This window comes from Canis lupus, chromosome 34, assembly GCF_011100685.1.
Source record: "Canis lupus familiaris isolate Mischka breed German Shepherd chromosome 34, alternate assembly UU_Cfam_GSD_1.0, whole genome shotgun sequence".
NCBI classification, from domain to species: Eukaryota; Metazoa; Chordata; class Mammalia; order Carnivora; family Canidae; genus Canis; species Canis lupus.
This window is the reverse complement of record NC_049255.1, coordinates 20,467,866-20,491,531: the sequence shown is the minus strand read 5'-3', so window position 1 is coordinate 20,491,531 and position 23,666 is coordinate 20,467,866. Positions and strand designations below refer to the sequence as shown.

General features: G+C 45.3%; 1 long non-coding RNA gene across 1 annotated transcript; it reads left to right on the top strand.

The window, feature by feature from the left end:
* Positions 1-2,213: 2,213 nt before the first annotated feature.
* Positions 2,214-23,514, top strand: LOC100687261. The gene is made up of 3 exons (XR_005383879.1): positions 2,214-2,453; positions 22,533-22,623; positions 23,215-23,514. It is a non-coding gene; the product is annotated as an uncharacterized LOC100687261 (long non-coding RNA).
* Positions 23,515-23,666: the final 152 nt, after the last annotated feature.

Genomic DNA, 23,666 nt, shown 5'->3' with positions numbered 1-23,666 from the left:
GCTGTTCTCAGGAGCTGCTCATTGGAAGGTAGGCCATGGCCTCATGGAGAAGAAGAGTTAACACAAATGAGTGAAATGAAAACTGCAGAATTCAGACTAGGTTAGGAGGGGTGAGAAAAAGCCATCTGGGCTTTCAGCCAGCCATAGGCTTCCAGTGGAACTATTTCACAACCCCTCTGTTCTTCGTGGGGTATGTCCTTAGAGTGAAGAGCCAGTAGGGGCAACTTGGGGGAGTGGCAAGTGGCTGGACTGGGCTCTGGAACCCTGTGTTCGAGCCCTGGCTCCATCCCTACCCAGTGGTGTGACCCTCTCTTTCAGAGCTGGGGTCAGACCAGACTGCATGATCCCTGGGACTAGCTTTGGTTTCAGACTCCCGAGAAGTGGGGGACGGCCAGCCTGTCTCTTCAGATTGAAATTCAGAGAGGACAGCTAGTGTGAGTGAACTGACCTACAGCCCAGGGTGACCAAGTCCTGTGACCAGGCTTTAGCTCAGGCCATGATGGCAACATGGGGAATTTCAAACAAGGTCAGCTCGGGGCAGAGGCAAGTGTGTGTGCCTGCCAACCAAGGCTTGAGGTTCAGATGAATCAGAGAGCTGGGAGCCCTCGAGGTCGCCCTGATCAAGCCGTGGAGCTCCGCGTAACTCAGGAGAATTTCCCTGATGAGCTCCACGTACAGGAGCAATGTCTTCCTTTTGAGCCTGGGACAGCACAAGTCCTTTCCTCCCTACTTCCATTTTCCTTCTGCAAGTCTCAGAACATAGGCACTCTTCCCCTCTACTTCTCCCATTTCCCAAGCAGATTCTCAGTGAGAAAAGCACTTGTTCTCTTGCACATACTTCCCGCTGACCTTTCTGATGACCAACTACAGCCCTGGTCCAGGCTTTGAAGAGTAGGGTGTGGGGCATGAGGGCGAAGTTCACGAGCTAGTCCCAGTGGCTGCCCAGGCTGTGCCACGTGTCCCTGCAGACAGAGTCCCACAGTGAGTGACTGTCTCATTTCTAAAGAGCGACTCATTGCTTCTGAGCAGCTCAGGAACGCTAATGACTTTCTCCGGCCTTCCTTCCAGAGCCAGGGGAACATTCAAATGAAATTCTTTACTGAGCACCTACTAAATACCAGGATCCATTTTTAGACATGACAAAGGATCCAGAGGTCAGTCATAGCTCCTGCTTCCAAAAGGAGAGATAGGGAAAACCACTACAACACCATGCAGAATATGAAGATGGTCACACATTCAGAAAGACTTCAAATGAAGGAGAAGTGGCACTCAGTTGGGAGCTCACAGAAGGCTGTGATGACTTGAGATAGAGAACAATCGTGCCCATCATCTTTGTTACTATGGTTACTATTATAACCAACTTTAACTGAGCTCTTACCATGTTCAAGGTACTGTGTTAAACCCTTGAATAGTATCATAGTTCCTCTTCATGAAAGCCCGTACCTCTTAGATAGCATCATTTTGTAGATAAAGAACATGAGGCTTAGAGAGGTTAAATAACTTTCCCAAGGCCACCCAGCTAATAGAAGATTAGAGCCCATTGTAGAAACCATACTCAGGTAGGAGGGTGAGATATTCTTACTATAGGATAAACAATGACAGCTTGGAGTGGCAAAGCACTGCATAGTTTTGTTTGGACAGGGCAGCTACGGGGTTAAGATGATTGGGACTTAGGGCCAGTGAGGAGCTTGACCTTGTCCTGGAGGCTGCAGAGAGATGGAGAATCTGAGCAGGACAATGGCACAATGAGAAGCTGGCTTCAACTTAGCAGCAAGTGCAGGTGGGATGACAGCCAGTGGTTGGGCTGAGAGACTCGGCTATAGGATGGGAGTTAGGGATGTCGGGGTGGGGGGTGGTGAGGGGGAGAGGAGCAACTTGAGCCTGAACACCTGTCCATAATTTCCCTGCTGTCACCATCAAGGCATAGTAAACAGAGAATAAGGTGTCTGAAGACAGCCTGTGATCCTCTGAGGTGCTGCAGGCATCTGGGATGCTTTCCTGTCGCTCAGGTCCATGACAGGCACCAGTGCAGTGACTGGCACTCTTTCCTCATCCACATTGAGCAGAGCATCCTCCAAATTCAGGCCTTTTGTACACATCCAACTCGTACCCTTTCTCCATCACTCTCTTGTCTCTGCTCCCAACCCCTCAAAGCAGCAGAACCAAATGAATCACAGAGTTCTTTTAATGGAATCCGGCTCTGAAGGAGAATGCCTGAGTGGAAACAAAGAGAGGATTCTGAGTCCCCACTCACCATCAAGAGATCAAACGGCAGGTGGATCACAGAGACACAAGGTGGAGGGCAGGCCGTGAAGAGCCGGCAATGACCAGCACAGTGATTTCTGACCTAAGCCCTGTTGAGACTGCAAGTGGGCACAGTCTCCATTCCCAGTTCCTAAGAAGCTTCCTGCAATGACTTTGGCTAAAGCCACAGGGATCCTTGCCTCAGCCAGGTGAGTTACACCTCTGCAACCATGTTCTCCTTAGTGCTTCCCAAGAGCTGTTTTGTCATCTAAGAGCGGCACAGGATGAGATTTCCAGATCCACCTATCCCAGCACGGAATGCCATCACCACCGTAGAAAAATAAAGGGGCTCCTAGAGACTCTTTAATTCAATCTGACAGTGCCCAGAGTGGGAGTATAACTGATTGAGACTCACGGAAGGTCCTGTCTTCTTAGTGTATTAATTATAGAAACATCTGTGCCAGGCACTATTCTAAGCACTTTGTAAGTTATTAACTTATTCAGTTCTCATAACAGTCCTGTAAGGTAAGTACGTTTGGTCCATTTTACTGATGAGAAAATGAGGCACAGTGATGTGAAGTAGGTTGGCCAAGGCCTCCGGTAGAGGCTAGAACCAGAACTGAGCCTCGGTAGTTTGGCTCCCAGGTCCAAACTCTGCACCTCAACATCTGGTTACTTTTTATTCTAATTTCCAAGTTAAGACTCAGGCACGCCCACAAGAGAAAGGGAGATCAGAGCAAATCATTTCTAAAGTTGCACCAGGCTCTAACACTTTGTGATTCAGTGGAATCAGCAAGTGGTTAGGGCTTGGGCTGTGAGTTATTAGTGGGCTGTTGTGACACAAATCCCCTACGTCTGTTAATTTCACTGAGTTTGGGCATTGGCTTGCCACCACCCTGACTGTGAATTGGGTGGATCTACCGACCCACTGCGGGGCCCCAGATCTTCACACAGGGACTCGCAGATATCGCACCTGTTTGCCACTTCTACCCAGTGGGATTGTGAAAACAGTGCTCAATCGAAGCAAAGAAGTGAGATGGGGAAGTAACCATGAAGATTTGGACTGCAAGGGTACAGTGATTCAGCGAGATGTGGCCGACAGGAAAGACTTGGCCCTAAGTGCTGGCCATGGAGTCAGAGGCTTCAGTTTCCTTAGCAAGGAGGGTGAGGCAGATGATTGGCTGTTGGCAATGGGGTTACTTGAGTGGAAGAAATATAATCTTTCTAGTGGCCCAAATAAGAAAGGCTCTGTATGGAAATACAAGCTCAAATTTCCTAGTTTGTTTAAACATTCAAATGGGATATAGCTAAATTCATGTGTGGATTCCGTGCTGGGAAGGTAGTAGATGTAGTGGAAAGAACACTGGCCTGGTACCGGGGCACCTGGGTTCCAACCCTGCATCTGCTCTTAACTAGGCGAGAGGCATTCAGTGAATCACGGTCCCCCCTTGGCCTCGAGTCACCTGTAAGGGTGACTATTGAGTGCCTGCCATGCTGGGAACTGTTCTCAGAGCTTGAGTCCTATTACCCTGATTTTCATTGTGGTTCCATGAGGGAGGCACTATGATTACTGTCATTACCCAGAGGAGGAAGAGGAGTCTCAGACAGACAGCCTAAGTTACCCAAGGTCATACACTGGGCTGTGGAGCTGGGAACTGTTCTTGGGGAGTTCAACCATCTCCCATGTTCTGAGACACAAACCTATACTACCCTTGTCCTTACGGAGAGAGGGTCAGCCTCTCTGGATATACTATTTTGAATATTTGTGCTAACTATGGTCCTTCTAGGAGCAGTGGAGGGCTTTGTTCAGCACAGGACTCTCGACTGAGCCAGTCTCTGCTCCCACATTTGTTTCAGCAAAGTCTGGATGGTCAGTTCCCCACAGATAGGGTTCCTCATTATAATCCTCGGTGATAAGCACTGTGCCTGACCCACAGTAGGTGCTCAATTAATATTTATTAAAAGGATGTATAGAAGAAGAGTTGAAAGTGGTGGAGCAGAGGAGCAGTTGAAGAGATGGGTAATATGAGAGAAGCAGAATTGAATCAGCTCCGTGGGGTGTGAGCTGGTCCAGACATTCTGAAAGCTAGAGATCTTCACTAGGAGTTAAGATTTTGGTTTTTATTTAATTCGTAAAAAGATAAATAAAATAAAATAATAATAATTTGTAAAATTTCTTTTAAAGATTTATTTATTTGAGAGAGAGAGTGAGAGTGTGAGAGAGCAAGCGGGAGCAGCAGAGAGAGAGGAAGAGAGAAACTCTAAGTAGACTCCGTGCTGAGCATGGAGCCTGATGCAGACCTTGGTCTCATGTCCCTGAGATCATGACCTGAGCTGAAACCAAGAGTCAGGTGCTTAACCCACTGCACCAGCCAGGCGCCAATGGCTTCTGGATTAAAAGCCACGATGTGGCATGTGATCACTCTGTAACAAACTCTCCACGGATGGAGTTGTCTACTGAAGCCTGCCCAACAGGGTCTGCCTGCTTTAGAAGGGTCTTGAGAGTGGGGCCCTCTTCTTCTTGCTGTCAGGGATGACTTGGGGAGCCCCTCAGCTGCTCAGGGCTGGGCTTTCCTCCTCTCCCTAACTTCCCCTCTACCCAGTTGGGGTTGGGACTCTTATGTCCCTTCTCAGGTCCCCACCGGAGCTTTCCTTTCTTTGTAGGGAGCATATCAAGCTCTGTTCTTTTGTGCCACCTGCTGCCCATCACGCCTTACCTGTGCCCTCTGGATCCCATCCTCTGCTAAGTGTCATTTATCTTTACTCAGATGAACACCCCTGATGGTGTGCTCTTGGGTATTCATGTGCTTTACCCTGGGCAACTAATCACACTTTCTAGTGTCCTGGAAGACATGGTAAATGATGGGACTTTTCCAGACTGGGACAGGTTTATAAGGGAAAGATTGCTATTAACTGTAATGAACACCACCACTGGTACAATTGACAAGATATTTCCTCATCCTTTGTCTCACTGACTCTCGTGTGTGAGGGGAAAGGACAGTGGGGGCGCACCACAAGGCCGCAAGAGGACACCTTGTGGTCCCATCTCTGCCAACAACTGTGCCACCTCTTTCTCACTTCTTCTTTTAATATGGCAGAAAGTTGACACAGTGATTCTGGGGCTTCTTTGGCTTTAACCTGTCTCAAGTCCAGGTATTAGGAGCTGGGTTTTATAGAGCGCGAATGAAGCATGGGTGGTCCAGGCCATTTGGACTCCACAGCATTCTTACATGATTGCCTCACGTGGTGTTCTTACCACATTCTCACATCCTTACCTTACATGGCTTCTCAGTGTGTGAGGTGCTGACCTGTCCTGGGACAGGCAGCACTTGCGTTGCAGGCAAGGCACAGAGACTCAGAGACATTAAATGTACTGCCTGGGGTCACACAAAGCAAAATGGAGGAACTGGGAGTTAAACCCAGGTTTGATGGCCACCAACCCTTCCTGTGGGGCTGAATGGGGCCTCTTGGGAGCTATTAGTCTGCTGTGTGTGTGTGTGTGTGTGTGTGTGTGTGTGTGCGCGCGCTCCCTTGAGACTCAGGGCCAGATTGGTCCGAGGGAGTGACTGTTGGGCTCTGGGGTAACTCTACTCTGGGAGGACCTGGCTATTGTTGCCTCCTCAAAATCTAACCTCTCAGACTCCGCCCTTCTTCCACCCTCATCGAAACCAATTTCTTGCCTATAGTAGCTGCGTGCCTGGTGTTCTCTATTTGACCTTCCAAATCCATCCTCCTCCTTCTCTATCCCCTGTCTTTGGGAGGCTGACCTTGTGGAGATCAGTAGGTTCCCATGCTCTCTGGCTTCTGGTTGGACTCACTAATTAGGTGATCAGAGGGTAGGAAGAGCGAGAAGTGAGGATCTGTCTTTCCATATCCCCCTCTCTGCTGGCTATATGTTAGCAGTGACTACATGTTACTCCCAAAGGCCATAGCTCCTATTGGTAGGCCTCTCCTGCAGCTTCCCAGCATGGCTGCTGGATTCTGGGAACCGCCTCTCCCTTTGTCCTTTCAGATGGGAGACCGGTAGCAGCTGCCAGGTGTTGTTAGCCCCAGTGTGCATCACCATCTCTTGGTTTTCCCTAACCCTGCCCACACCTGTATAAATTATGCTTTAATTAATCTGTCTTTGGTCACCCTCTCTTGAGCATGTCCTCTGCTTCATTCCAGGACTGTGACTGATACGACACGTCTCAATCTTCCTTGCTTCCAGTCTTCCATTTTTTATAAAGCACTTCTGACTACAAGCTTTCAACATGAAAGTCTGCAGATATTGCTCCTCACAATATTTAATCAGAAAACCAAACAAAGCTAGCAGGAGAAGCAAAAGTTTGGATTTGTATGGGGGTCCTGTAAAGGGCACTGAGTTTGGACCCAGAGACTGAAGACCCAATGTTGCTACTTACCAGCTTTGTCATCATGCCAGGTCACTTGGCCCTTCCTTAACATATAATAAGAATCATGTTTGCCTTATCATTCCCATAAGCCTCTTGGGAAGATCAATGAGGCAATTGCCAGTGGAAGTGGCTTTCTGAACATTAGGTGTTACTGTTGTTGTTTTTATCATATGCCAGCATATGGACAAAATCCTCAAAAGGCCATGTGCTTCATTTTCCAATGCACTCAGATTTCTCTGTCGCCTCTGTGCCTCCTGGATTAGAAGAGCTGGCATTTTTGGAATCCAAGATTGAGGTCCAGGGAGGATTGGCCAAGCATGGTCCCACATGAGCAGAGCTAAAAATACCTTTGACTTCAGTGGGAGCATCTCAGTCCCAAGGGGGCTGGGCCTAAGGGGCAGGGACTGTGTGAGGAAAATGACTTCCATCGTTCATCTGCTGGGGTTATGAGAGGGCAGGGAGAAAGGGGCTGTCACAGGCCATCCTTTTCAAGAGCCAGTGGGAACTCTGACTTGATCCCTCTGTGTATTAAGGTGGTGGGTGGGTTGGAGAGGATTTACCTTAACCCTTTGTACTTCTCTGTTAGAATGATATGGCTTAGAACTCTTCCTCATGGCCACACCTCTCAGGAATGATCCCAGACTGCCTTGTAGAGATGGTAGGCACCCAGAGCCAGAGGGAAGTAAGGAGGAGGTAATCCTAAAATCTTGATTTGGAGTTGATTGCAGAAGCGGAGTTCAATCCAGAGAAGGAGAATCTAATCTAGAAGCTTTGGTTTAAGATTTCCCGGGGTAAGGTATGGGGAGACTCAATGTCTCAATGTCAGATCAGTGGTTTTGCAACCAATTCTTAGAGTTCTAGACCTTTGCTATTTCCAGTATGGTCCATGGATTACCAGCATCAACGTCAACAGGGTCCTACCCCAGACTTCTAAGTCAAATCTGCATTTTCACCAGATCCACCAAAGATTCACGTGGACATTAAAGTCTGAGAAGCACTATTTTACAGTCCCTCTGAAAAGCCTGAGGAGGTCACCCATAGGTGTTCTCTGGCTATATATACGGGGTCCCAAAAAAGGTAACATGTAAAAAAGGGGTCTGCTGATGTTTGTGAAAGAAGAAAAAGGTCGAAATCAATGTGATCTTTCCCTCCCTTTGGTAGAAAAGGAAATTGTGCTGAGATTAAGACTCTGTTCTCCACCTCTCCTTCCAAGGCCTGACCCTTGCCCTCCTGCCATTCCCCTGAGCTCTTTGGAGGTCTAGCACAAGCCTGCCACAGAAGATGCTCCATAAATCAGTGGCCATGTCAGGAGACCAGTGGAACCTCACAATATTTCCCAAGTCGGCAGCTCTCAGCTCTGGGGATCTAGCCTTGACATGGCTGCCTTGAAGGCACTAAGGACAAAACAGTAGCTTGCCATGAGCTGAGAGTTTAGGGCTCAGCTTAGTTCTTTGAAAAGAGAAGACAGAAGGGTGCGGAGCTTCCTCCTCTGTAGGTAGAATTATGCAGGGAACTTCGTGTTTGTTGTATGAGGAACAGCCTGGCAGGAGCTGAGAAGAGATAAGTCTACTTCCAGCTGGGATCTGGGCACAGCCTCAAGGTAGCAGGTTTTCAGGATTTCCAGCGGGAATGCTTGGCGACCCACAGCAATATCTTTTGGGTTTCAGTTTGCTGCAATTATAAATATCTGTGATTTGCATTTCCTTTCCACCCTACCCTAGAGGATATCAATGCATTCTGCTATTACTTCCCCCCGCCCCACCCTCACACAGGTCCCTTATAGGCAACATTCATGGCTTCCATTGTACAGAAGGAGAAACTGAGGTTCCCCACAAATGGGTTCCAACCACATCTGGGCTGATCTGGAACTGGTAAACTCTCAGAAGAAAGAAGTCCCTTAGAGTCCTATGAACATCAGTCCCAGACTTCCTGGCTTGAACTCTAGCCCCTCTTCATCCTGCATCCTACCCTCAGCCCAGACTGTCTATCCCTTTTGACCTTCCCTGAACCCATGGTTCCCCTAGTTATGTGACATGTGCCCTTCTCTACCCTCCTGTCTCTACACCACCAGATACACATCTGTGTCTTTCTCTGGCAACACAACTGTCCTTCTTTGATTAGAGCTGTCTGACTGTGTGTCTCCCCCCACCCTCACCTTTGCCAGCCTTCAAAATCTCAAAGGAAAGGGTGTGTGTCAGTCCCCCTGGTTCCAGCACAGTGCCATCGTCAGAAAATGCTCATGCGGTGATGAAGAGGAAGACAGAACCTATGAGCTGGAGGATGAAGCAGAGAGACAGTGTGTATTTCATAGACTTTCCTGAGTGAAAGGAGCATTGCACAGTTCTAATACTTAGCAGGAGCCATGCAAAAAGGATATGGAGCAGAGGAGGCAGCTCCCTGATGAATAGTATCCCTGTGGTTTAAAAAGGCTCTACACGAACCTGACACTCGCTGATGACTAAAGACACTTGACTTATCTGAGTTTCAGGTTCTTTTTTATTTGACCTGAAAGTGAGGATACTGAGATTATTTCCCACCTAGGGTTGGGTTGTTATGAGGACCAAATAAGGTATGGTGTATGTAAATATTTATTGGAGAATTGGCACCTCAAAGCCCCTGATACTTGTCAGCTGCTAGCAAGTAGGGGGAATCAACCTTTCTTCTCCTATGGAGACCACTGATGCCCGAGGAAAAGCAAGAAGGGCAATAGGCAATCCCACATTTGGATCTGAGTCTTTCTTTTGAGGACATGAATGCCCTGGACCTTAGGAAATGACTATCTAAGATTTTAAACATAATTTTTCATAGAAATGGGGTCTGATCCAATCCACACTGAATTCTTCCTTAGTTCCGATTATGGAACTTTTTACCAGTAATGTAGAGGTTAAGCAAGCCCAGTCTCCAGGCCAGTGGTTTCCACTCTGGCTTCAGTTTGGAGAATCAGGGATGTGGAGTGGAAGAAGGTCTGGCTTGTGATCCTCAAGATCTGGGTTCATCATCTGACTCACCTTGAGACCATAGACCATTCAGTCTTTCCCTTTGTGCTTTGGTTTCTTCATTTCTTCATTTGCCCAAGGAGGAGACTGATCTAGATGCTTCATATGGCCAGTCATCTTAGATCTGATGTGGAAAACAGTACCCCGCAGCCATCCTTTCTGGGCATCTGTATTTTTTTTTTCTCTCTATCTCTACCTGTCCTAATGAATGGGATCAGAGTTGAATGTGAATGAGAATGTGAATGAGAATTTACATATTCATAGTGGTTCCATACTCACTTACCTTATTCTAGCTTCACCAACAGCTCGATGGGGGCAAATAAGGTGAATGTCATAATTCCTCTTTTATAGACAACAAATCTGAGGCTCAGAAAGAGAAAGAGACTCAAGGTCAATTTGCTCATAGAGACAAAGCAGTGCCTTTGCATTTCCAGTCCTGGTTTTCTCTGCCAGCAGCTCCCAGGACCAGAGGTAGAGACACACCTGGGTAGGTTCCCCGGGCCCAAATGAGTCTCTCTTGGTTCCACCCAATCTCACTTCCTTGCCCAGGCTCTGACATCTTAGTCCTCACTCAGTCTTCTCCTAGGAGAGGGATATAGAGAAGCTGAGTCCTCTAAGGGCTGCATTTTACCCCTCTGCACATCCTCCCTCATCCCGAGCTATAGCCCTTGTCGGGGTCTCAATGTCTGACTGAACATCCACGGGAGGCCACGGGAGACTTAGCGCAATTATTCTCAGAGTACGCAGAGGACGAGACATGCACAGGAGCAACATAGGCCAAGTGTGACAGTGAGACTACTGGGCTGCACGGTTGACCTGCTCTGATGGGTTGAAGACAAGTAATTGGGCAGAAAGTCATGCACCTGGAAGATAAAAAGATAAGCTTCCAAAGAGGGGGTGGGGAAGGTCTTATGACGTCTGCCATGAAAATGGGTGTATGAGTTATTGAGGAGAATTAGTCAAGGAGATTTGGAGGCATTTAAGCATCTCTGTTGAAATATTTCTCACTCCCATTCTTTCCCTCCTCGTTCACTGCCACCACCCTCTCGCTTCTCACCCAGAAGGTTGCAAACGCCTCTCAACCCGTCGCCCTGCTCCCGTCTCTCCTGCTCTGTTCCACCCCCACAGGGATCTCACCTACCTGTTGAGCCATACGTCTCCACCTGAGCATGTGGCGCTGCAGATGAGTGAACTACTCACACTGCCTGCTCCTGTACTTTTCCATCTCCGGGCTCTGCTGGTGTGGTGGTGTGGTTTTTTTATCCCCCTCTGCTTAACTACCCCTGGGAGTGCAAATCCCCCTTCATTCTTTCAGGACCACTTCAATGCTACTTCCCCCTAGGACGTCTTTCCTGGTCCTGCCCTTTCCCCTCTCCCACTGGAGTGACCCCTCACGCCTGAGCGTATATCATACCTGATGGGCTGGACTCCTCTGTTATTACCGTCTACCTGGTATTCTAATGATTTCTTTGCGTGTCTTATCTCCCCTCCTAGACTGAGATCACCTTGCAGTCGGGGAAAGGGATCATTTTCAAGTTTGTATTCCTCAGTGTCTTGGCTGCTTTTTAGTTATTTGATGAATTAATAAAGACAGAAGCGAATGATTGCTTGCTGGGACAGGAGACAGAAGAGCTCCAGCTTCTAAGCTTCAAATAGGGTCCACCATTAAACCAAGCTAAACTGATGGTGTTGTGGTGAGGGAAATGCAAATAAATATACTCAAAGAAAGGTGAACCAGAAAGAAAAGAGCCTGGTACAGGAGCGCAACCCAGGGGACCAGGAAAATAGGAACGAGGGAAACAACAGTGTTTGTTTTATGCCTGGTAACAGGAGGAGTCAACAGAAGCTGGACGAAGCATCTTAGGGTGGGACCAGATGAATCATAAGGCTTCCAATTAACCCTTAAATGGCCTCATATGTCTTCCCCACAGTAGAAACATGGAAAGAAAACTGCTTAACACACTACTGACCATCAAGAGTTATTGAATTCATTCACATGTTAGTATTTACCTTGAGTCAGTCCAGTGAAGAATATTAACGTGGGCAAGATACAATTCTTGCTCCCTAAAAGTTCACAGTCTACTTGGTAAAAGATGGCATGGTAGCAAATAATCGTGACAGAGAACCTTGTCAAATGTGTGCATGTGTGTAAGAATGTGTATAACATGTGCCATGGCCCTCTAGAAGAGGCAACAGGTAATTTTAAGTTAGGGAAGGGAGAAGCAAAGACAGGGATGCAGAAGATGCTTTGGAGAACACATTCGTGAAGCAGAGGCTTCCAGAATGAGCCAGGTTCTTATTGGTCTCCAGAAGTTGTGTGTGACAAGGTGTTAAAGCCGGGAGGTTGTGCAAGGCAGGCAAACCTGACTGGGTCAGGGAACAGGGGACTACAATGCTGAGTTAGGGAGCAAGGCTGGTCTGTCTTTTCCAAGACCAATGGGTACTGAATGATCAGTGTTTAGGTCTTAGAATAACTAAAAAAAGCCCCACAGTTGTGTGTGTGTGTGTGTGCGTGTGTGTGTGTGTGTCTATGGTGAGCAGGAAGGCTAAATAAAACTGTGAAAAGGAAAACCCTATTGGCAAATGGAAAGCACTTCCTCCTTATTCAAACTGAGTCTACCTGTTGTAGGTGGAAGGCAGGATTGAGTCCCTAAGGGAGGGAGGTCAGATTGGAAAGGGAGTCTCACTTTAGCCACTCTTGGCCTAAGGAAAGTGAAAGGCTGAAGAGAATGTGAAAAATGAGGACCTTTTTACTTTTGGCAGACTGTGTTTATTCATAGCCTCATCTGCATAGGTAAATGGGAGCGGTCAGCAGAACAGCTGCACTGCTAGAATGCTCTAGCAGCGGCAGTGGTGGGGAGTCCCCAAAGCCACTCTGAGCTACCAGTGTGCTGCTCGTGCCTAAGTACGGAAGAAAAGAGGGAATAACGTGATGAGAGATTGTCAGAGAGGAAAGGGACCTGGTGTCATGTTGGCTAACTCCTTTCTCTTAATGTGGGGGAACTAAAGTCAGGGGAGGAATGGGCTTATCCACGGTCCCATAGTCAGTGACTATTGGGACGTTGGCCAGAACACGTCTCCTGACTTGAGGGCCAGTGCTGCTTCCTATCCCCTTGCAAGATGGAGGTGGAAAAAAAGGACCCATGTGGGTGAAGACTGCCTGGGTACCCCTGGGTACCCCCATGGGACATGCTGGCCCTTGTTCCTGACCAGCTCATCTTTCAGGTCAGCTTCTGTCTTTATTCTGCTCATTGTCCGAGCCAATATTCTGCTGGGGCCACAGGAACAATTCTGGGGGAACTATGTCCTCCATAAGAGAGACATTCACAGTTTCCATGAATTGGGCAACCTGGCTTTGTTTTTTTAAGTTTAGTGAGATCTTTTAAATCTCTCTAATGTTGCTTTTGAGGGCAGAAAACTTACAGTCATCTTTTACGTGTGAAGGATTTGAATGGCAAAAAGATGAGCATTAAGAAATGTATGCTTGTTCCACAAATTTAACTTTGTTTTCAAGAGATGTTTTTTAAGTTTTTTTTTTTTTAATTTATTTATTTAAGGTGGGGGGAGAACACAGAGGGAAAGGGAGAAGCAGACTCCCCGCTGAGCAGAGAGCCCAATGCGGGTCTTGATCCCAGGACCTCAAGATCATGACCTTAGCCAAAGGCAAATGTTTAACCAACTAAGCCACCCAGGTGCCCTTGTATTTCAAAGAGATTAACCCCAGTTTTATTTTAGGTTTTTAAGGTGATTAAGCTGGGAGACAGCTATGCTCTACTAAGAGCGCTAACCTTGACATCAGAAAGCCTGGTTGCAATCTCCAGCTCTGCTGTTTCCAAACACTTTTTAAAATTTTTATCATCAAGTCAATTTATCTCTTTGAGTCTCAATTTCTTTATCTTTAAGATGGGGATATTAAAATCTACTTTATTAATTTGCCTATTTAAATTCATTGAACAGGGGACGCTTGGGTGGCTCAGCGGTTGAGCGCCTGCCTTCAGCTCAGGGTGTGATCCTGGAGTCCCAGGATCGAGTCCCACATTAGGCTCCCTGCCTGGAGCCTGCTCCTCCCTCTGCCTGTGGCTCTTCCCCTCTCCGTGTCTCTCATGAATAAATAAATACAATCTTTAAAAAATAAATTCATTGAACAGATATTTTTTGAGCTTCTATTACATGCCAGGTGATGCTCTTGAGAGTGAGATAAAATCATGCCCGAGACAGCTGAAGTCCCTGTTCCCTCAGAATTTGTATTATATAAACTCTAATAAAGATTAAATGGGATAGCATGTGTTCATAAGCTTAGCACAGTGCCTGGCAGGTAGTAGCTGCTTAATAAATTACAAAGTCAGAACTCTCACAACCTCAGGTGCGAGAGGAGCTGTTCTAGTTTTAGTGGAGCCATTAGCCAGCTGGGAGACCTTGGAAATCTCTGGAAACCTAAGTGCTTTCCAGCACCGCTCCTTAGCTAGTGTGACCTTCTTGAGCACAAATGTCTGGGGATCTGCTATGTTTCAATGTTCTACGGTTTTTCATAGACAAGAAACCTCGCTCATGTAATTTCCACAGATATAGGGTCAATATCCGGGTCACTGACCCCCCCAAAATGTCTATCAAATGGTCCTTGTCCCATGGATCAGGTTCAAGATCTGAAACTAAATTTCAAACTGTTCCTTCATTGCTTGCTTTCTACTCATTAACTTGCCTCTGGCTATCAGTAAGCAGCTTAGCTGAAAATGAACAAAATTCTGATGAAATCTGCTCTGTCCTTAGATGAACCTACTTTCACAGGGAATGGGGGTGGGGGAGTTAGTGACTAATAATCATGGTCAACGAAATTTCTACCCAATTGTATTGGTTCATCTGAAGGGTAACTGGTAAAACTCCTTTCCAAGGACGGTATGTTGAAGGGAGTTTCAGAAGTGGATTTGGGTGTCAGAATCACCACCACTGGTTAATTAAGTTCAAGCCAGAGAATTGTAGACACAAAGGAGAATAAACAGCGTTTTGTTCAACCTCTTTAATCCTACAGTTAAGAGAACTGTGGTCCATTATCCACAACAGCAGAGACATGGAAGCACCCTAAGTGCCCATCAACAGATGAATAAAGACAATGTAGTATTTATATACAATGGAGTATTTTTCAGCCAGAAGAAAGAAAGAAATCTTGCCATTTGTGACAACATGGAATGACCTTGAGGGCATTATGCTAAGGAAAATAAGTCAGACACGGAAGGACAAATACTGTATGATCTCAGTTGTATGTGCAATCTTTTAAAAGTGCCAATTCATAAAAACAGAGACTGGAGTTTGGGGGATGGGAGAAAAGGGGAGGTGTTGGTCAGAGTATAAACTTCCAGTTCTAAAACAAGTAAGTTCTGAAGATCTACTGTACAGCATAGTGATTATAGTTAATACTGTATTATATACTTGAAAGTTGCTAAGAGACTAGATCTTAAATGTCCTCCCCACAAAAAAGGAATGATAATTATGTGACGTGACAACAGGTGTTAGCTTACGCTATGGTGGTAATCACTTTGTGATATATAAGTGTACGGAGTCAGCACCTCAAACTTACACAATACTATATGTCAATTATACCTCAATATAGCTGGGAAACAGGGTGCATGGGGGGGGGAAGAGGGTAAATTTGGTGTTGGACTTACTGAGTATAAATTGTCCGTTTGGTATGAAAATAAAGATATCTAAGAGGCAATTAAAAATGACTGAAGGAAAGAGAAGGAGGGGGATGTTAAGAGAGGGTGGGGGGAGAGAAGGGAGAGAGAGAAAATTGTCGTCTAGAAAAGTGTGGTCTCTGCCCTCTAATATCCACCTGCTAATTGGTAGCAGATACAGTAACACAGTCTTTATATAAAAAGTCGCAGAACCCAACTAGAACCTAGGTCTCCTAATTTCCAGCCAGTACTTGTTCCTTTAGCCTTCTCACAGCTGGACATGCCACAGTATATTCTTTTTTCAGAATTTTGAAAATCGCCCTAAAATAGTTGTTGGCTAAATATGATCTCTCTGCTCATGACATTGACTTCAACCACTAATTGAGGTATTTAAATGTGGCTCTTCACTCCAGGAGTTCAGAGCAGGATGTAAATACCTGAAGGGGTGTAAAAAGGAAGACTCTTCAGATTTATTGTGTGAAATCTCAAAGGCAGAGATAGAGCCAATGCGGATATAATAAACAGAAGGAAGTATTATTTAAACCTAAGAAAAGAGGGATGCCTGGGTGGCTCAGAGGTTGAGCGTCTGCCTTTGGCTCAGGGCATGATCCCGGTCTCGGGATCAAGTCCCACATCGGGCTCCCTGCAAGGAGCCTGCCTCTCCCTCTATGTCTCTGTCTCTCTCTCTCTGTGTCTCTCATGAATAAATAAATGCAATCTTAACAAAAATAATAATAAAAAAACTAAGAAAGACCATTTTGTTGTGCAAAGCTGTCAATAGCTGGAATGATTTGCCCTGAGGGAGTGAGCTCTTGATCACTAGAAGTGAGCAAGTGCATATCCATGAGGTAGCAGTTTGGGTCAGGTGACTCTAAGATCTCACATGTCTTTAATAAACCCATGAGTAATTTATGAGTGTTTATGGCAACCAAATAATTCTTTCTTAAACCCTTTTGTGCCTCTGCACCCCCAAACAGTTACTATCTCTTGGTTCAAAAGTTTGCTCTCTACTATGTAATGTAATACTTCTTTTTATTTCCTTTAAACGATGGGGTAAGGGAGGCTGGGAAAGTTCTGTTTTTCTGAGATTTGCTGGTTAAGCACATAGCTCCATTCTATCAAGTTATTGTCAAATCTCTCCGGTCTTCTATTTTTTTTTTATATTTTATTTTATTATTTATTCATGAGACAGAGAGAGAGAGAGAGAGAGAGAGAGAGAGGCAGCAAGAGAAGCAGGCTGCATGCAGGGAGCCCGACGTGGGACTTGATCCCGGGTCTCCAGGATCATGCCCTGGGCTGAAGGTGGTGCTAAACGGCTGAGACACTGGGGCTGCCCAAGTCTTCCCTTTTTTTGATTAAGAAAATCTAATCTTGTTGTCTATCCTTATACCAACAAGCTCTGTCATATTGATGATTTGAATAATTCTTTGTCTTTCCCCTGCTTCCCCCAATTCCACTGAGTTCTTCTTGAAGGTCCACGAATAGAACCACTACATTTCTCCTGAGCCCACACACTGCTTTCATTTGAACGGGGGATAAGGCCTTTCCATCTGATTACCATACTCACTCTGGTGAGACCCAACATTCCCACCAGCACCTCAGCAGCAGCAGCTCCCAGAGTTCAGTCAGAGCTGATCTCAGTTTCTGCCCTGCCACTTACTATGTGTGACCCTGGACAAGTCATTTCCTTTGCAAAAAAGAGGAAAACGATACTTTAAAAAATTGCTAAGAGACTCAAGAAAGTATGTTCAGTACCTGGTTATGTAAGTGAAAGGTAATAAACCTAAATGCATTTCCTGAATTGTGATACACCGAGTCTATCATTCTATAGAGACGAGTATAGTTTATACTCAAGAGCAGTGCTTTGTATTTGCCCAAACTTAAGCTTTGTTGTGACTTTTTGGTATTCTCCTGAGTGCTCTATGTCCTGAGATTTAAAATCAAGGGACTCCAGTTTGTATTCTTTCTCAGTGACTTATTAGCTCTATGATTTCGGGTCATTAACATCTCTAAGTCCATTTCCTCTACTGTAACACTGAGATAATAGAAATACTTGACCTGAAAACACAGGCTTTGAACTCAAATCCACTCAGGATTTGATCCTAGCTTCATCAGTTTCTAGCTCTCTGACTGTGGATGAGTGGCTTAATCTTGCTTGGTTTCCTAATATAGATAGAGAAAATAAAACACCCACTTCAAAGAATCATTGCCATAGTTCAACGAAACAACCATGCACAGCATCTAAGATAGCCCCTGGGGGTCACACACCACATTCTTAACAATTAATTGTGTTCCTCCCCAAATCACAGAGTTATCCAAATGTTTTGCAACTTCTGAAGGAGTGGGCAGATAGTAGAAGCTATTGTTTTTTTGTGCTGTTTCTTTACCTCGAAGCAATACCATGTAGTGGAAAGAGCATTAGATTTAAAGTCCAACTGGGATTGAAATGATGAAAGCTTTGATTAAACACTCCGCTCTCTGAGGCTTGGGTTCCTGGTCTCAAAGAGGAACAATGGAGTGTGCCTGGGTGGCTCAGTTGGTTAAGGGTCTGCCTTTGGCTCAAGTCATGATCTCAGGGTCCTGGGATGAAGCCCCATGCTTCTCCCTCTTGTGCTCCCCCTGCTTGTGCTCTCTCTCTCTCTCAAATAAATAAATGAAATCCTTAAAAAAATCAAATAGGGGCAGTAGACCTTTCTCTGCATATCTCACAGGGGCACCTTGAGCATCTGACAAAATACTAATGATGAAACCAGTAAGGTCTGAAAAGGAGGCACCATGATAACTAGAAATGTTCAGTGACATTTATAAAAGTGGAGGTTTCCCTACTTAGTGTCCCTTTTTCCATGTCTTTAATTAAAACATGGATGAAGGAAAACCCAATCCGTGGTTTCTACTTTCTGGAGACCCCTTAGTTAATAATACTCTCTATCTAAGGAGGATATAACAATAGTATCGTATTATTTTCTATGATCCTTGTCAAAAATGATGTAGTACCATGCCAACCAATTCTGGAATCAAGCTGATCTTCAATGTGAAAGTCCAGCCACAGACATCTTGAATCTATGAAGAAAATGGAAAGCACTGTGTTTCAAGAGTTCCCTCCTTAGATCCTAGCCCTAATCCTTTTTAAATTTTTATTTAAATTCAATTAACATATAGTGTATTATTAGTTTTAGAGATAGAGTTCAGTGATTAATTAGTTGCATATAACACCCAGTGCTCATTCTATCAAGTGCTTAGTCCCAATCTCTTAAGAGAATGTTGATTGGTAAACGTATTTCTGTTTGTTTGTTTGTTTGTTTGTTTTTTACCCCATAATAGCTTATGGGGTAAAATGTTTCCTACATTTCCATGATCCTAGAATCCTGGATTCCAAACATGACAGTCAGATTCAACATCTTGTGATTCCCAGGCAACTCCTCACAGGGATGGAAAGCCTATTGGCAGTATGACATTCCCTCTGGGTCAGTGACCATTTATGAGAGGATGTACAGTCTGAACAAGAGCTCCACATTTCCACCCATGACTTACTTCAGAATTCTGGGGTTAAAAACCATCTGATTTGTTTAGTTAGGCTGCCCATTCCATTTAGTTGGTAGGTGGTGGGGAGGAGCCACATAGCATGGAGCCTTGACTTGAGAGGCAAGAGATTTGAACTCTTGATCCAAATATGCTACTGATTTGTTGGATAAACTTGAGAAAGTCATTTTTCTCTATGGCTCAGAACTTGAAGGAGTTGGATGAAATGATATCTAATGTCCCTTCCAGTGCTGTCATTCTGTGATTCAAAACATGCCATCACGCATAGTTCTTTGTGGCAAAGTCCTTAAAGAGAAATGCCGGGGTCGTGGAAACATCTGATAATGCAATTCCTTTTCCTCACCAGCATTCTGAGGCTCTCCTCCAAATAAATTCTGAACACCCCTAATTAAGCATAGAGGCTCCGTGGAAGTTGGCAACTAGAATGGCAACTGAGACCAGGCAACAGGTCAAAGGGGGTATGGGAAAACCATTTGTATTGATTTTCTATTTGTCAAATAAATTGCAAAAATACCCATTAATGAAATTGAGTAAAAATGAAAAGGGGGTAGATATTGCCTTGCTTGTTTCACAATGCTGGCCCGAGACTGTGAAGGCCTCATGTAGAAGAGGCTTGAACTATAGAGTCTGCCGAGTTCCATCCCGATGGTGTTCTCCTGCTGCATGACCTTGGGCAGGTCTAGCTCCCTCTTTAAGCCCTTATTTTCTCCATCTGCTAATGAGCATCTTGGACCAAGGCAGTGTTTCTCAAAGTGTAACGTTCATGTGAATCATCCAGAGATCTTGTGAGAATGCAGATTCTGATTCTGTGCATCTGGAATGGGTCCTCAGATTCGAACAAGCTCCTAGGTGCCACTGCTACTGCTGGCCCTTCACCCATTGACAAGCAGAGAGCTAGATTATTTTTAAGGTCTCTCTCACTTTTTTTTTTTTTTTTTTTTTTACTGCGAATCCCCCCACCATGATGCAAATAGTCCCCAGTACTAGGGTTGGAAGCAGAATAGGAAAAGCTCTTTAGAAGGCATGCCCTCTAGATCAAAATACCTTTTTATTGTAGACAAGTAAGAATAGCATTTCTAAGCCTGGGCTTAAGCAAGAGGGAAGGTGGGCACTGGTACGGAGATAGGGTCTGAAGCCTGAGGCAGTGTGAATAGATACTAATGCTTGAAAGGCAAGGAGAGGAGCGATGCAGAAAGTTGACTTGAGGCAGGTAGAAAAGTCAGGGAACAACCGTCCGCAGAAACCATGGATGACGGTGTTGGAAATAGTCACAGAAAAGCAACAAAGAGCTTAATGCTAATTCTGCAGAGATGCATGGTTGGCCCTGCATTTTACAGATACTATCTCTGTACCCTCACAGCATTCCTGCGAAGCTTCAGAGCAACATTAGGGCTCTCCCCATCATGAGAGGGAACTGGGAGGACGGAGGAGGGCATGAAGGCTGAGTGTCCTCAGAGACAGGAGCCCCTGGGGTCAGTAGATAGAGCCTCGGCAGTGACATCCCAGTGACTGGCCTGGGGCCTGGCGTGTCTCCACACACACTTGGGCTTACCCTGCTCAGGTTCTCCCCATGTCACCCCTTTGGAGCCACCCGTGGGCAGCGGTGTGGGGGAAGGAAAGTATTTCAGCACAACCTCGGTTTCACTTCCTGCCTTGAACACAGAGAGTCAAATATAAATATCAACCTCAGCAGCTGCTACTCTCACCCCTCTTCTCGCTATTACTCCCAAGGCCCAGCTCACAAGGCAGGGTGCCTGCAGCCTGTCACTTTCCCCTGGTCCCATCGCCCTTGCACCAGGCCGGCCAGGTGGGTGCCTGGGGCAGAAATGAATCACAACCACTCTCTGACTCTCCAGCCAGCCGTGCCGGGTGGCCCGCGCCTCACTGAGCGGGGGAGGCTGTCCTGACCAGTGGCCCACGTTAATCAAATTAAACCTCATTTACGGACCTGACAGGCCGTCAGCCCATCTGGAGAGGCCACAGAATGCACGGTCAGCACTCGTGCTCTTGGAGTCGGGGCGGGTTCATGTGTGTATATCTATCCCAGGAAATGAACTAAAATCACCAAACTTTGAATGTGTCTTAAGTCAGGAAGGCCGTGTGGCGTGATAGAGTAGGCTGGAGTGGAAGACCAAAGATGGGCTCAAGTCTCCATCATGCCATGAACGGATAAAACCTTCTACTCATCTTCAACCATCAGAACTCCTCTTTGAACACTGGCTCGTTTTTGGCTTACTTATTTTATTTCTTCAGATGTTATTTAAAAAACAAAACAAAATCCAAGGCATGTATGCGTAATCCTCCTGGTGCTCAATTTCTTCATCTTTAAAATAATGACACGAGCCTTGCTTCTCTTCTAGGGTTGTTATAAGGAATGTAGGAGATGTGTGATGTCTCCTTCTTTGCCTACTGAACACGCTGATTGACTTGTAACAGTGTGTGCCAGTGTGCATGAGTGTGTGTATGTGTGTGGATAAAAGAGATTAGCAAATTGAAAAGTATTACTCTGAACTCTTTTAATTACTCTATGTCTTAACAATGGTACAGCCATGGCCATCTTAGACACAGAAAAGCTCAGGGGTTGGTAAAATGGTTTCACTGGACTCTTGAAACAGTCATTAGAAAGCAGTGTTTGGGGATCTCAACATCTATATGTTAATAGATCAAATGTTGTCTAAATATTAGGCTCATTCTCCTTCTTGATCCACTTATGGCCCAACTAGATATTTGTGACTTATTATGAAATACCAAAGACAGATTACTAAGCAATTTATTCAGTATGAACCATTAAACAAATTATATATATGCTTTGACAAAAAAAGACTAAAAAAGGATGGATGTTCAATAAAATACTAACTACTGGTATAATCTCTGGATGGTAATATTTGGGTCGTTTGAAGTTCTTTCTTCATGATCTCTTTTTTATCATCCAAACTGGATATAATAACATCAGAGACATGTGTCTCTTAAAGAACACAGATTTTTGGAGTTCTTTGTTTTCTCCTTTTCCTTAAACACACGTGTCAGGTGTCCAGTAGAAGGAAACACAGGCAACAGAGCTGAAACAGGTCATCATGGATCCAAGCAGAATAAGGCTCTGGAGTTAATTATTTTCCTAAAATCTGATTCTCAAGAGTAAGTGATTGATTCCTATGTTTGTCAGTCTTTCATTTATTCACCCATCCTGCCATTATTCATTCACTTGGTCATCAAATAGTTATTGGACTGTTATGCAGTGTTGAGGGTGGGGAGTAGCATGGACTTGTTGTCAGCAGATTGAGGTTCAAGTTCTACTACCACGTCTCTGAGGCCTTGAGTCCTTAGTCCCTTTGGGCCACCTGCGGCTCCCTACTCTGTAAAATGGGACTCATGATAAGCATGAAAGCTCTTTGAGAACTCCACAGTGCTGAGCAGGGAAGGAGTTTCTGTAAAGTGCCAAACACTATGCCAACAGCCAACAGTGCAAGACAGAAAGGTAAGTCATATGGAACCTGTGCTCTTGAGAAGTTTGCGCTAGTGCAGTCTGCTGGCTCAATGCCAAATCCAGCAATATAGGGCATGGGAAGAATGTCTTCACTGGACGCCAGGAAACTTGCATGCAAGTTTAGTCTGGGCTGCTGACGTGATGTGTGACTATGAGCTACTCAATCTTCCCCTCTGACTCTTGATTTTTTATCTCTCCCATAAAGGAATTACTGAGCCTGATTATCTCCAAGGCACCTGCCAGCTTGGACATTCTATGAAACGAGCAAAATTAGGAAAAATGTGAAGCATGTTAAGGTATCCATCATAAGCTGATGTGCATCACATACTGGTTTCTGTTTGTACAGCAAAGACACGGGAACATTTTAGGCAGCACTGACCTAGCACAGGGCAGGTCTTAAGTCTGTTGCTATTGGTCCATAAAGTGAATCTGGGTAGGGGAGGCAGAAGGAAGGAGCAGTGGGGAGCCCTTGGTGATAGCCGGGAGCCCAGGGTCTAGGGATAGCTCAGTCAGTGACTGGGTAGTGACATTCATCTATCACCTATTCATTTGTTCATTTATTTGGGGGGCATTTATAGTGCACCTATTATGTGTGTTAGGCACTGAGTTAGACATTTGAGATAATAAGATGTGTAGGACAGAGTTTATTAGACTATGTTTTTCCTGAAAGCCAGAGTCTTGCCCTATTTCTCCAGTGCCTGAATATGACCCTATCTTGAGGAGCGAGTACACTAGTGGGTTTTTAGAAAAATAATTTCCTTTCCTGGAACTCAGTGTTCTCACTTATAAAATGGTTTGAGGGGCCGGGGATGGGACTTAATGATGTCCAAGATCCCTTCTCACTTGATTGTTTTGTTCTGCTGTTACATTTATTTGGTGTCCTGCAGTGAAGAAGGTTTGCACACAAAGATGGAGCAAAAAGTCACAGAACAATCTGCAGCAGAGGTAAACTGCAAGCACCAAGCCTCCTACAGGAGTGTGCGATGCCAGTAAATCGCACTGATCCAGGCTGGGAGCAAGATGCTGTGTCTGAACACCCTCGGGCCAGAGAAGCAGAAGCTCTGAGTTCCTGTCACCACCACCCCCCACCCCGCCCCCTGCTTTTACCTGTCACCCCAACTCTCTGGGGATAGCAGCACCTACCTCACATATTACTGTGATGATTAAATGTGAAAACACATATGAAAGGTCTTTGTAAACTCTGAAGTGCTTTATACATGGAAAATAGAATTAATATTCATGAAGGAGGAAGAAATAAAAGGGCACCTCAAAGAATGAATAGGCACTACCTAGGTGAATAGCTGTGTGTCAGATGCTGAAGTGCGCACTTCATAAAAAT